The following is a 14,683-nucleotide window of genomic DNA, read 5'->3' as shown; positions in this document are numbered from 1 at the left end:
AAACATCACCGATATAAAAAACAAAGCTAAATTAGGTTCTTAGAATAGGTCACAGGAGTCCAGCTCAAGTGGTCCAGGGATGTTACTTGATTGCTACGTTAAAGACTTGCACTTAAATCAAGCTATAAAATGCTAACCAGATAAAATGTCTACCAGAAAGTATAATCCCTGTGTTGATTGGACTAACCTATAACAGTCGGCTCTTCAAATATTCATATGTGTCATTTAAGACTTGCACTTTGAGCAATTCCAGCTTTTAGCTTGATTAGCGCCTCCTGAACTTAATTAGACACAATTAATAAGTGCAGGGACAAACAGTTTTATATGTTCATGTATTCTTTCATTTTAAATTTACAAAAAAAACACATAACAACAACATTAGAACCATATTCCATCAGTAAATATGAACCTGGTACGCCATTAAAATTACTTTCTAAACAAAGCACTCTGCTGTGCATTTGACAATGTGTGTGTGGAAAATCTTTGATAGTTATTTAGACATTCTGTAAAAGGATTAACTACAAATGTGGTAATTTTTGTCGCTGATTACAAGTAATGTTTGAGCAAACATTTAAATATCCCAGCACTACAATTAGGGCTCAGAGGAAAACCTGGAATGGCTCACACTGCTACACAATAGATGCCTTAAATGATCCTCTGATATACAAATCATTTAATGAGCAATCCAGTTCTGCGGTACTTCAAAATGTATTGAAGCGCAGAGACTATTATCTATTTAGGGATAAGCCAACAAGCAGTCTAGGTAAGGTAGTAATGCCACCCACACGTTTTACATTGTTTGGTAGCCCAGAGTACACAGTCCATATTTGGTACAGTTGTTTTTTGTAGTATACTATGTGCTTTTTGTAGGCTAATATATTATTCTTAACTCCTGGGCTACTTTATTTTTTTTTTACTTTAACATGTTACATAGTGTAACGTCTTGCTGTAAAATAAAAGCACACACACACACACACACACACACACACACACACACACACACAACACAGGGTAATGGCCACGCCCCCTGCCCCTGCTGCTATGCTGTCTCTGTCTGCGTTCTGAGCAATACAATGGCTTTTATTACTTTTTGAAAACGAATTAATATCCGAATAAATATTTAAAATATGAGTGAATATCAGAACATGAAAATCTTATGTTCGTCTCAACTTCTGGTGAGGCGTTAAATAAGTGCAAGGTATTTTTGTCATTTCTAGCGAATACGAACACATGATTTTTGTATGCAAATACATGTCAGAAATATTTGTTTGAATATTTCTCCCAGCACGAATTATGTAATTTTATTAAATCAATAAAAAGGCAGCACTTTACTGTACTGTATTTAATCCCTGTATGCAGTGTTGGGTTTACAGTTTGAATAAACAGCACTGACTGCAACAGCAAGCATGGCTGGAAAGACAAAACCAACATGCATCAACACGAAAATTCAGTGTGTAAATCAAATGTCTCTGTCAGATGCTGTGTGTTTGCTAAAGCATGCTTGGAACTCTGTCAGTCAGCAAACAATGAAACGTTGCTTCAAAAAAGCTGGGTTTTCTGTAGTTGAGGAGGAGAGTGCTGACGAAAATACAACCAAGTTTATACGGTTTATACTTACTGTGGGAGAATCACATTAACGCAAATGTGCCCATTCAAGCAGTGGCGACTGAATGTATGTATGTATGTATGTATGTATGTATGTATGTATGTATATATATATATAGGACTGTAGGAATAATTCAATAATTGATAAATTAATGTTTATCTGGGTTGATTAGTTCTCTTAGTAACAATATTTAATTGACGTGTTACAAAGATCGAGCACTTAAGAACATAAGAAAGTTTACAAACGAGAGGAGGCCGTTCAGACCATCTTGCTCGTTTGGTTGTTAGTAGCTTATTGATCCCAGAATCTCATCAAGCAGCTTCTTGAAGGATCCCAGGGTGTCAGCTTCAGCAACATTACCAAGGAGTTGGTTCCAGACCCTGACAATTCTCTGTGTAAAAAAGTGCCTCCTATTTTCTGTTCTGAATGCCCCTTTATTTAATCTCCATTTGTGACCCCTGGTCCTTGTTTCTTTTTTCAGGTCAAAAAAGTCCCCTGGGTCTACATTGTCTATACCTTGTAGGATTTTGAATGTTTGAATCGGATCGCTGCAGTCTTCTTTGTTCAAGACTGAATAGGTTCAATTCTTTTAGCCTGTCTACATACGACATGCCTTTTAAACCCGGGATAATCTAGTTGCTCTTCTTTGCACTCTTTCTAGAGCAGCAATATCCTTTTTGTAACGAGGTGACCAGAACTGAACACAATATTCTAGGTGAGGTCTTACTAATGCATTGTAAAGTTTTAACATTACTTCCCTTGATTTAAATTCAACACTTCTCACAATATATCCGAGCAGGTCTTTTTCATAGCTCTCTTCTTCAATTTCTCCCATATGATATTTAGAATGCACATTTTTATTGCCTGCATGCAATACTTCACACTTTTCTCTATTAAATGTCATTTACCATGTGTTTGCCCAGTTCTGAATGCTGTCTAGATCATTTTGAATGACCTTTGCTGCTGCAACAGTGTTTGCCACTCGTCCTGTTTTTGTGTTGTCTGCAAATTGAACAAGTTTGCTTACTGTACCAGAATCTAAATCATTAATGTAGATTAGGAACAGCAGAGGACCTAATACTGATTCTTGTGGTACACCACTGGTTACCTCACTCCATTTTGAGGTTTCTCCTCTAATCCGTACTTTCTGTTTAATACCGGTTAACCACTCCCTAATCCATGTGCATGCATTTCCTTGAATCCCTATTGTGTTCAGTTTGAGAATTAATCTTTTATGCAGGACTTTGTCAAAAGCTTTCTGGAAATCTAAATAAACCATGTTGTATGCTTTGCAATCATCAATTGTCAATGTTGCATCCTCAAAAAAGTCACAATCTCCCTTTCCAAAACCATGCTGACTGTCTCCCTGGATATTGTTACCATATAGGTAATTTTCCATTTTAGATCTTATTATAGTTTCCATAAGATTACATATAATAGAAGTCAGGCTTATTGGTCTGTAGTTACCTGGTTCGGTTTTGTCTCCCTTTTTGTGGATCGGTATTACGTTTGCAATTTTCCAGTCTGTCGGTACAACCCCTGTGTCAAGAGACTGTTGCACGATCTTGGTTAGCGGTTTGTAAATAACTTCTTTCATTTCTTTGAGTACTATTGGGAGGATCTCATCCGGCCCAGGGGATTAGTTTATTTTAAGAGCTCCTAGTCCCTGTAACACTTCTGCCTCTATTATGCTGAAGTTATTCAAAATTGGATAGGAACAGGTCGACATGTGGGGCATGTTGTCCGTGTCCTCCTTTGTAAAAACCTGTGAAAAGTAATCATTTAATATATTTGCTATTTTTTATTCTTCGTCTATGATTTTGCCATTTGTGTCTCTTAGGCATTTAACCTCCTCTTTGAATGTTCTCTTGCTGTTATAATATTGGAAAAACATTTTGGAATTGGTTTTAGCCCCCTTAGCAATACTGATTTCTATCTCTCTCTTGGCCTTTCTAACTTCCTTTTTGACTTGTGTTTGCAGTTCCAAGTACTCTTTCTGTGTACTTTGTTTTTGGTCCCTTTTAAACGCTCTGAAAAGTGCCTTTTTTTGCAGAATATATTTTTTTAATTGATCTATTAAACCATTTTGGCACGTTACTGTCAATCCTGGATCAAACCATTTTTAGACGGGGAGAAGGGGAGGTTGAATGTTATATTTAACAAAAATAAGTTACTTTCACTATAAAGATATTTGTGTGTCTAATCCTTAAGTGTGTGATTTATAATACTGTTTATTGGTATTGCGTCTGGGAAGGGGGACATATGGGCGCTTTAAGAGAAATTCAGTGGGACATTTTTTTATTTCAGGGGCCATTGGCGAAATGGCGCGGCCTAGCGCGAACACTGTTGCATTGTTTGCTGACTGACAGAGTTCCAAGCATGCTTTAGCAAGCGCACAGTATCAAACAGAGACATTTTATTTCCACTGAACTTTCGCGCTGATGCTCATCTCTTTTCTCTTTCCAGCCATGCTTGCTGTTGTAATCAGTGCTGTTTTTTCAAACCTGACACTGCGTACAGGGATTAAATAGCCAAGGTACAGTACTGGGGTAATCGCTCAGTAACGAGGTGCAAATAGCTGATTGATCGATCTGTTAAGATTATACTGCAGTAAAGTGCTGCCTTTTGTATACAAATTTATGTGAGTGGCAAGGTAACGAGGTGAAAACAGCTAAGTTTGCCCAAAATATACGGTGTTTAACACGGTAGAAACTATGTCTTTGTTATTGAAATCAATAAGAATGGCAAAACGAGATTGGTCCGATTTAAACAGCTGCCCGAAATAACCCTGTACGGTGTAAGTGGTGTATACTGTATATCAGACTTGAAGTCGAGTCCTCAAACCTCAGTGTCCCGAGTGTTGAGTCCGAGTCACGAGTCCTTGACTTAGAGTCTCAAGTCTGAGACTTTGAAACAAACTCAAATCAATTTTCATTAAACTAGTGGTAGTAGTGGGGGAACAGTTTACAAGGGACGTTGTCTGATATCCATCTGAAAAATGCACAAATAATACAAATAATTAAAAAAAATTATTTATTTTTTCTAGCTAGATTATTCTATCTGCATGCCTTTTTCAACTTGTCTGTCACTATCTTTTCTTTTGGAATTGGAATACTGTTTGAATGTACCTAAAATTTAAGCTTCAAGTTCAAGTTTGTGGACGTTGTTTTTCACTTTGATAGAAGCCATGATTTAAACTATAGAGCCGGTGTAGTGTTAGAAAGTGGTGCATCGTCAGAATGTGGTATGCATACTGAAACGTGACCTGTGTAATGTCAGAAAGTGGTACACTGTCAGATTTTGGTACATGTGCAATCAATTGCGATCTGATGGGTTTTTTTCCTATTGTCAAAAAGAGGTACATTTACCATTAATTATACATAGGGCTTCTGATTTTCGTTTTTAACCGATAAAACCCAATAAAACACCCCCGATACAAAAAAATGAAAATCGGTGGATAGCCAAAAAACAACGGAAAAACTGTGGAAATGGTTAATCAATTCACGTTGACTTTACAGTATTCCCATTAAAAAATAAAACCTACTACAAAAATAATAATAAATACTAATTTCAAATAAACACTAATTTCACAGTATATCAAAAATGAAAGCCCCGTTTTTAAACTGGAAACAGACAATCAATTTCTCTAAAAAGGAAAAGCAATTCACGAGAAGTCCACCGCAAAGTTGCGCAAATAAAAAAAAATGTACAAGACCCAATGTATTGCATATAATAAATATTCACATACTATTGTCATAATGGTGGAAAAATACGATAAATTATATTAAAAACGACGTAAAAAATATGATCAATTCAATTAAAAAAAAAAGTTAAAGCATGAAAATAGTATAACCAGATTTGAATTGGCGCTTACTTGCTTTCTTAGTGGAAGTTGTTTAGGCATGCGTGAGCAAGCGCAGTGCGCCGAGTACCACTTTTAAATGCATACCTGAAAATAATACTACACCGGTAAGAAATTTAAGTTACTTTCACCTCTGACTTTGACTTCAATTCAGGTAAAATCTGGCAATCAGATTTAGACATTGCCAGAACTGTATATATGCTGTTCTTAAATAGTAAATTTAGTATTATTTTTATTATCTGTTTTGCAAAACAGAAACGTTATGTTTCACTTTCATTGCATTTGCACTTGTAATAAGACTGTAATACAATGACAGCTAGTTGGACTTGTGTGGGGGTGTTTACGCTACAACCTTACGCGCTACCAATTTCTTCTTACTATGATTGGCTGCAAAGACAACAGGGCTAACCAGTGATTGGATAATGTTTCATTGGGTGGGTTTTTATTGTGCAATGTCCTAGTAACTGTAATATTGTAATAGAAAATAGAAAATAAAAAAAATGACTCGTCATTAATATCTCCGAGCCACAGAGCTCAAACATTCGAGTGAGACACACAAGTTCGATTCCAAATCTTCTGCAGCCATGACTTGAGTCTGAGTCCGAGTCATGAAATGCGACTCGAGTCCGACTCCCGGACTCGAGTCCTACAAGTCTGATTATTGGGATTATTTTGATATATGCGCATGCGTCAGTGGTTCGTTGCATTTTGTCCATGTGATTACTTATGCTATTATTAATGTATTTTTAAAATGTGAACTTCGGTATTATAAATGAGATGTACTTTTAAAACATCGAAAAACATCTCAAAATAATGCAACATTCAGTATGACACCGTACTTAATACATTCCGATGTGTCGTGAGTCAGCATTTATACGAGGAGAAGATTAAATTACTTCTGGATTGGCTAGAAAGTCTGTGCGCAGTGCAGTTTATAAATATTTTGGTTTTGAGGAGGCTGATGATGGAATAGTAAAACAATATAACAAGACCTTGTTTTTCTCCATGGATACTGTGAAGCAAAGCACCACTAAGTTAAAGTAAGTTATTGCTTTTCTTATGTAAATACGTCTATGTGTATATATGTTTCATTTTACAATTGTGTTACTATATTTCTGTTTTTGGAAGACTTTGATATTATTGATATCGGTATACAATTTTCATATCATTGCCCACCCCTAATTTTATTTTATATATATATACTGTGTGTGTGTGTATATATATATATATATATATACACAGTACTGTGTACCTAGAAGAATTGATGCTGTTTTGAAGGCAAAGGGTGGTCACACCAAATATGGATTTGATTTAGATTTTTCTTCTGTTCACTCACTTTGCATTTAGTTAATTGATAAATATAATCTATTAACATGTCTATTTTTGAAAGCATTCTTACTTTACAGCATTTTTTTCACACCTGCCTAAAACTTTTGCACAGTACTAATATATATATATGGCTCAAAAGGAACGACGGGCATGCACCTCAAAGTGTTTGTCTATTCGCAGTCATTATGGCCGCAGTGCCCTTTCAGCTACAGCAACTAGAGACTGTATTACGAAGTGTAACCATATCAAGATGAAAAACATTTTCTTTGTTAACGCCAATACACCAATGTTGTCTTTCGCTATTGAAATTGCAGTGCGCTGCATCTTCTTTAATACATGCATCTGTATTAAAGCAGGACACATGTTTGATAAGACAATACTGTTAACTGAGATTTATTTAAGCCTGACAATATAGATATTTCTCCTTGTCCTTCTAGCTTTGCAAAAAAAAGCAGAGGTGCTAGATGAGTTACTTAAAATAGATCCTAAAAAGTCAGCAGGATGTGATGAAATTGATCCATTTTTTTTTTTTTTTTTAAATCAGCAGCCGATATCATTTTTATGCCTTTGTCTATCTCTTTAAGGGAGGTGACAGGTCAGATCCAAATTGCTATAGGCTATTCTCTGTCTTGCCTTGTTTATCCAAAGTTATGGAAATAATTGTTAACAAGCAGTTAAGTTCTTTTTTTAGACAGTAACAATATTATATCGGATATGCAATTTTGTTTTCGTTCCGGGCACGGGTGCATCACAGCAGCTTTGAAAGTTTTAAATTATATCACAACAGCCCTTGATAATAAGTAAACATGTGCTGCTATCTTTATAGACCTATCAACGGCATTTGACACTGTTGATCATGCCATTCTTTTGAAAAGGTTGAGTGGTATTGATTTCATTAAGGACTCTCTTGCATGGTTTCAGAATTATTTTTCTAATCGGGTTCAGTGTGTAAAATCAGACAGATTTGTCTCAATCTCTTACAGTTACAAAGGGAGTCCCACAGGGCTCCATTTCAGGTCCTCCTCTTTTCCATTTATATACATAATGTGGCTCAGGTAATAGGTGCTCTTTTATCCATCTTTATGTGGATGACACAATTTTATATTCAGTAGGCTCTTTCATGTCCTCAGTAATGGCTGATCTGCAGCATAGTTTTGATAGTGTCCAAAAGGCTCTTTCTGATTTACATCTTTTGTAAGCACTAGCAAAACTAAATTTATGATGTTAAATAGAAAAGAAAAATTGCAGTGGTGTTTGGAATGGTGACTAAAATTCTAACTCTTAAGATTGAACTGGGGCAAATCACAACTTATTGAGCAAGGTACTTTACCTAGATTGCTCCAGTAAAAACCCAACTGTATAAATGGGTAATTGTATGTAAAAATAATGTAATATCTTGTAACAATTGTAAGTCGTCCTGGATAAGGGTGTCTGCTAATAAATAATAAATATCTTGGTATACGGCTGGATAGTGCATTAACTTTAACTTGTAGATTGTCAATATGTGTGTTAAGAGTTAAGTCTAGACTTGTTTTTTTTATATCGCAACAAATCTTGTTTTAACCTACTCATTCTACGAAGTACATTCTAGTTCAGACGTCGGTTCTCCCCATTCTTGATTATGGTGATGTCATTTATAAAATGGCCTCCAGAATCACTCTTAGGAGGCTTGATGTCTTGCACCATTCAGTGATAAGATTTGTGACTGGAGTGCCTTATCATACTCACCACTGACATCTTTATTCTTTGATCAAATGGCCCTCTTTATATACGAGGCGCCTGACCCATTGGTATTTATTCATTTACAGATCTTTGCTTGGTATAACCCCTATTTATTTGCATAATTTGTTACACATTTCATTGTTATATTATAATTTAAGATTAGATGAATTTATTAAACTAATCCTACCTCAGCTTTCTACAGTCTCTGGTCATAGCTCATTTCAGTTTGCTGCAGCTAATGACTGGAATGTGTTACAACTTAAGACTAAAGTTAAATAGTTTTCTTACTGTGGATGCAGCGTGTGGAAGCGACATCGTGGGAGAAGTTCGAGTGGACAAGTACAACGCAGTTAGAAGCAGAAAGGAGGAATTGCATCTTTAAATTAAAGCTGGAGTTGCTTTAATCAGAAAACATTGCAGCTTAAAGCCTTACAGCTGCGTGTATTTTTCTGATAACAAGCTGAAACTCTGAGCAGCTGATTCAAATTCGTCGCCGTTCTGGGACACGGGGGAGGGGCGGAGCCCGCAGCACAAACACAAACAAAGGCAGCCAGGCTTCCCAGCGACAGCGTGTGGAAGCGACATTGTGCGAGAAGTACGAGTGGACAAGTACAACGCAGTTAGAAAGCAGGTTGACAGCTGCAGAAGCTGAACTAAACTTAAAAAAAAAAAAAATGCCAGTAATCTGTGACAACTGCATAATGTGGGAAATCCGAGAAAATCCAACAGAGCTCAACCAAGTTTGTGTAAAGTGCTGCACGATCCAGGACTTGCTTCAGCGATTAAGCCTGCTAGAAAAGGAGCTGGAGGAAATGAGACAACAACAGGAGCTTGAGGAGCTGACACACCCACAATTCATGGAAGTCTGCACCCCTAGCAGACTGAAAGCCACCACGGAGATGGAAGAGAGTCGAAACAGCTGGGTTCAGATAGGCAGAAGCAGGGAGAAAAAGAAACTTCGTCAAGCACAACCACCAGAAATCCAGAATTCCAACAAATTTGAGCCACTTCAACATTTAGATGACCAAAACCAACATCAAGAGAATGAAAGAAACAACATCCAGGACCCTATAAACAGTGCTGGCCAGGCAGCAAAAAGAAGGAAGGCCATGATTGTTGGGGACTCCATATTGAGAAACACAGCAAGTTCAGTTCACAGTTTGGACCCCCTTACTACAACAGTGTGCTGCCTTCCTGGAGCCTCTGTCAAACACATCACTGAGAATGTGGACAGGCTCCTAGAACGAACAGGAGACGACCCGGTAGTAGTTGTCCACATCGGTACAAACAACATTGGAAGAGACAGGCCAAGATCCCTGCAAAACAAAATTCAGAGAGCTAGGAAGGAAATTAAAAGACAAGACCAAAACTGTGGTATTTTCTGGGATACTGCCGGCACCTTGCAAAGGACCATATGGACAGCTGGAAATACAAAATCAAAATGCATGGCTGAAATCGTGGTGCACACAGGAAGGCTTCACCTTTCTTGAACATTGGAGCACATTCTACAACAAGGACTTTCTATCCAGGTGGGACGGACTGCACTTAAACAGAAAGGGTACCAATCTACTCAGAGAAAGGATCCTTCAAGAGGTCCAGAAGCATTTAAACTAGAAAGGAAGGGGGGAGAAAACAAAAAAACAGAAGGGAGACCACATCAAAACAAGGGCAACAACTCAGGTAAGACCACTATTAAATGTATTTATCTTAATGCTAGAACTCTCAGAAACAAAATGTTAGAACTTGAAGCTACTGCACTAACAAGTAACTACGATGTGATTGGTGTTACGGAAACTTGGTTGTCTGAGAGTGATGGAGACGAATATAATATTAGTGGGTACACACTGTATAGGAAAGACAGGCAGGACAGAAGAGGCGGAGGGGTAGCGCTATACATAAGAAATAGTCTTGAAGCCCAGGTGTTAAAATCAGGACAAAGAAAACAATGCAGAATCAATATGGGTCAGAATAATGGACACAAATTCAAAGGGCATAATAATAGGAGCATGCTATAGACCGCCAAATTCAGACGCTGAGCAAAATAATCTGTTGTACAATGACATTCGAAATGCGTGTAGAAAAGGAGAAGCCATACAGTGCCTTGCGAAAGTATTCGACCTCCTTGAACTTTGCGACCTTTTGCCACATTTCAGGCTTCAAACATAAAGATATGAAACTGTAATTTTTTGTGAAGAATCAACAACAAGTGGGACACAATCATGAAGTGGAACGAAATTTATTGGATATTTCAAACTTTTTTAACAAATAAAAAACTGAAAAATTGGGCGTGCAAAATTATTCAGCCCCCTTAAGTTAATACTTTGTAGCGCCACCTTTTGCTGCGATTACAGCTGTAAGTCGCTTGGGGTATGTCTCTATCAGTTTTGCACATCGAGAGACTGAAATTTTTGCCCATTCCTCCTTGCAAAACAGCTCGAGCTCAGTGAGGTTGGATGGAGAGCATTGGTGAACAGCAGTTTTCAGTTCTTTCCACAGATTCTCGATTGGATTCAGGTCTGGACTTTGACTTGGCCATTCTAACACCTGGATATGTTTATTTGTGAACCATTCCATTGTAGATTTTGCTTTATGTTTTGGATCATTGTCTTGTTGGAAGACAAATCTCCGTCCCAGTCTCAGGTCTTTTGCAGACTCCATCAGGTTTTCTTCCAGAATGGTCCTGTATTTGGCTCCATCCATCTTCCCATCAATTTTAACCATCTTCCCTGTCCCTGCTGAAGAAAAGCAGGCCCAAACCATGATGCTGCCACCACCATGTTTGACAGTGGGGATGGTGTGTTCAGGGTGATGAGCTGTGTTGCTTTTACGCCAAACATAACGTTTTGCATTGTTGCCAAAAAGTTCGATTTTGGTTTCATCTGACCAGAGCACCTTCTTCCACATGTTTGGTGTGTCTCCCAGGTGGCTTGTGGCAAACTGTAAACGACACTTTTTATGGATATCTTTAAGAAATGGCTTTCTTCTTGCCACTCTTCCATAAAGGCCAGATTTGTGCAGTATACGACTGATTGTTGTCCTATGGACAGAGTCTCCCACCTCAGCTGTAGATCTCTGCAGTTCATCCAGAGTGATCATGGGCCTCTTGGCTGCATCTCTGATCAGTCTTCTCCTTGTATGAGCTGAAAGTTTAGAGGGACGGCCAGGTCTTGGTAGATTTGCAGTGGTCTGATACTCCTTCCATTTCAATATTATCGCTTGCACAGTGCTCCTTGGGATGTTTAAAGCTTGGGAAATCTTTTTGTATCCAAATCCGGCTTTAAACTTCTCCACAACAGTATCTCGGACCTGCCTGGTGTGTTCCTTGTTCTTCATGATGCTCTCTGCGCTTTAAACGGACCTCTGAGACTATCACAGTGCAGGTGCATTTATACGGAGACTTGATTACACACAGGTGGATTCTATTTATCATCATTAGTCATTTAGGTCAACATTGGATCATTCAGAGATCCTCACTGAACTTCTGGAGAGAGTTTGCTGCACTGAAAGTAAAGGGGCTGAATAATTTTGCACGCCCAATTTTTCAGTTTTTTATTTGTTAAAAAAGTTTGAAATATCCAATAAATTTCGTTCCACTTCATGATTGTGTCCCACTTGTTGTTGAGAGACTAACAGATGTAGATTGGAGTAAAATAGAGAAAACATCCACAGAAAAAGGATGGCTGTTTATTAAAATAGTAGTAATAGAGGCACAAAACAATTACATCCCAAAAGTAGACAAATCTAAATCTAAAACAAAATGGCCAAAATGGTTTAATAGATCAATTAAAAAAAATATTCAGCGAAAAAAGGCACTTTACAGAGCATTTAAAAAGGGACCAAAAACAAAGTACACAGAAAGAGTACTTGGAACTGCAAACACAAGTCAAAAAGGAAAAAAAGTTACAAAGTCAAAAAGTTAGAAAGGCCAAGGAGAGACAGAAATCAATATTGCTAAGGGGGCTAAAACCAATTCCAAAATATTTTTCCAATATTATAACAGCAAGAGAACATTCAAAGAGGAGGTTAAATGTCTAAGAGAAAAAAAAAAAATAGCAAATATATTAAATGATTACTTTTCACAGGTTTTTACAAAAGAGGACACGGACAACATGCCCGAAATGCCGACCTGTTCCTATCCAATTTTAATAACTTTAGCATAACAGAGGCAGAAGTGTTAAAGGGACTAGGAGCTCTTAAAATAAACAAATCCCCTGGGCCGGATCAGATCCTCCCAATAGTACTCAAAGAAATGAAAGAAGTTATTTACAAACCGCTAACCAAGATCATGCAACAGTCTCTTGACACAGGGGTTGTACCGACAGACTGGAAAATAGCAAACGTAATTCCGATCCACAAAAAGGGAGACAAAACTGAACCAGGTAACTACAGACCAATAAGCCTGACTTCCATTATATGTAAACTTATGGAAACTATAATAAGATCCAAAATGGAAAATTACCTATATGGTAACAATATCCCGGGAGACAGCCAGCATGGTTTTAGGAAAGGGAGATCGTGTCTAACTAACCAACTTGACTTTTTTGAGGATGCAACATTGACAATGAATAACTGCAAAGCATACGACATGGTTTATTTAGATTTCCAGAAAGATTTTGACAAAGTCCTGCATAAAAGATTAATTCTCAAACTGAACGCAGTAGGGATTCAAGGAAATGCATGCACATGGATTAGGGAGTGGTTAACAGGTAGAAAAAAGAAAGTACTGATTAGAGGAGAAACCTCAAAATGGAGTGAGGTAACCAGTGGTGTACCACAGGGATCAGTATTAGGTCCTCTGCTATTCCTAATCTATATTAATGATTTAGATTCTGGTATAGTAAGCAAACTCGTTAAATTTGCAGACGACACAAAAATAGGAGGAGTGGCAAACACTGTTGAAGCAGCAAAGGTCATTCAAAATGATCTAGACAGCATTCAGAATTGGGCAGACATGGCAAATGAAATGTAATAGAAAAAAGTGTAAAGTATTGCATGCGGGCAATAAAAATGTGCATTATAAATATCATATGGGAGATACTGAAATTGAAGAAGAGAACTATGAGAAAGACCTAGGAGTTTATGTTGACTCAGAAATGTCTTCATCTAGACAATGTGGGGAAGCTATAAAAAAGGCCAACAAGATGCTCGGATATATTGTGAGAAGTGTTGAATTTAAATCAAGGGAAGTAATGTTAAAACTTTACAATGCATTAGTAAGACCTCACCTAGAATACTGTGTTCAGTTCTGGTCACCTCGTTACAAAAAGGATATTGCTGCTCTAGAAAGAGTGCAAAGAAGAGCAACCAGAATTATCCCAGGTTTAAAAGGCCAGGCTAAAAGAATTGAATCTATTCAGTCTTGAACAAAGAAGACTACGCGGCGATCTGATTCAAACATTCAAAATCCTAAAAGGTATAGACAATGTCAACCCGGGGGACTTCTTTGACTTGAAAAAAGAAAAAAGGACCAGGGGTCACAAATGGAGATTAGATAAAGGGGCATTCAGAACAGAAAATAGGAGGCACTTTTTTACACAGAGAATTGTGAGGGTCTGGAACCAACTCCCGAGTAATGATGTTGAAGCTGACACCCTGGGATCCTTCAAGAAGCTGCTTGATGAGATTCTGGGATCAATAAGCTACTAACAACCAAACGAGCAAGATGGGCTGAATGGCCTCCTCTCGTTTGTAAACTTTCTTATGTTCTTGATCGATTTCATCGCTCCAGATATCAATGTGCCTTGATTTCAGCATCTGATCACGTCGCCCCATGATCCACTATTTTACAACAAGCCTCAAATTGTAGCCTATACGTGACAGTAGTATTGATAGTCATTCTCAACTCCTTCAAGCGCCTGTGTTCTAAGTACTGTATTTGTAAAGTCCATGTGCCAAAACATATCAGAAAGCATTTTGGGATATTGGAGGATACACAAATGTAGATCGGTATTACAGCGTCCACATTTCTGACAAAACGCACTACCTGATGCGATCTAATTTAGAACCGGACTCGAGACTACCTCCTGAGGTGGTCTGGAGTCCGGTTCTCGAGTATGGTATTAAACGCTGCGTAGTGTGGACAGAACTAATACGGTTTAAAGGCATAATGTGGACAGGGCCTAACACTGAGCATGCGAACTGCAGCATGTTATTTCCCATATTAC

At 37.8% G+C, this 14,683-nt stretch overlaps 1 protein-coding gene across 3 annotated transcripts in view; it reads right to left on the bottom strand.

Annotated features, from left to right (window-relative positions):
• Nucleotides 1-14,683, bottom strand: part of LOC117407398 (integrin-linked protein kinase) — a 127,973-nt gene that overhangs the window by 111,916 nt on the left and 1,374 nt on the right. The gene's annotated exons all lie outside the window — the stretch shown is intronic.

This window comes from Acipenser ruthenus, chromosome 8 (genome assembly GCF_902713425.1).
Source record: "Acipenser ruthenus chromosome 8, fAciRut3.2 maternal haplotype, whole genome shotgun sequence".
Classification (NCBI taxonomy): domain Eukaryota; kingdom Metazoa; phylum Chordata; class Actinopteri; order Acipenseriformes; family Acipenseridae; genus Acipenser; species Acipenser ruthenus.
The sequence above is the reverse complement of the archived record's forward strand: the minus strand, read 5'-3'. Positions and strand labels throughout refer to the sequence as shown.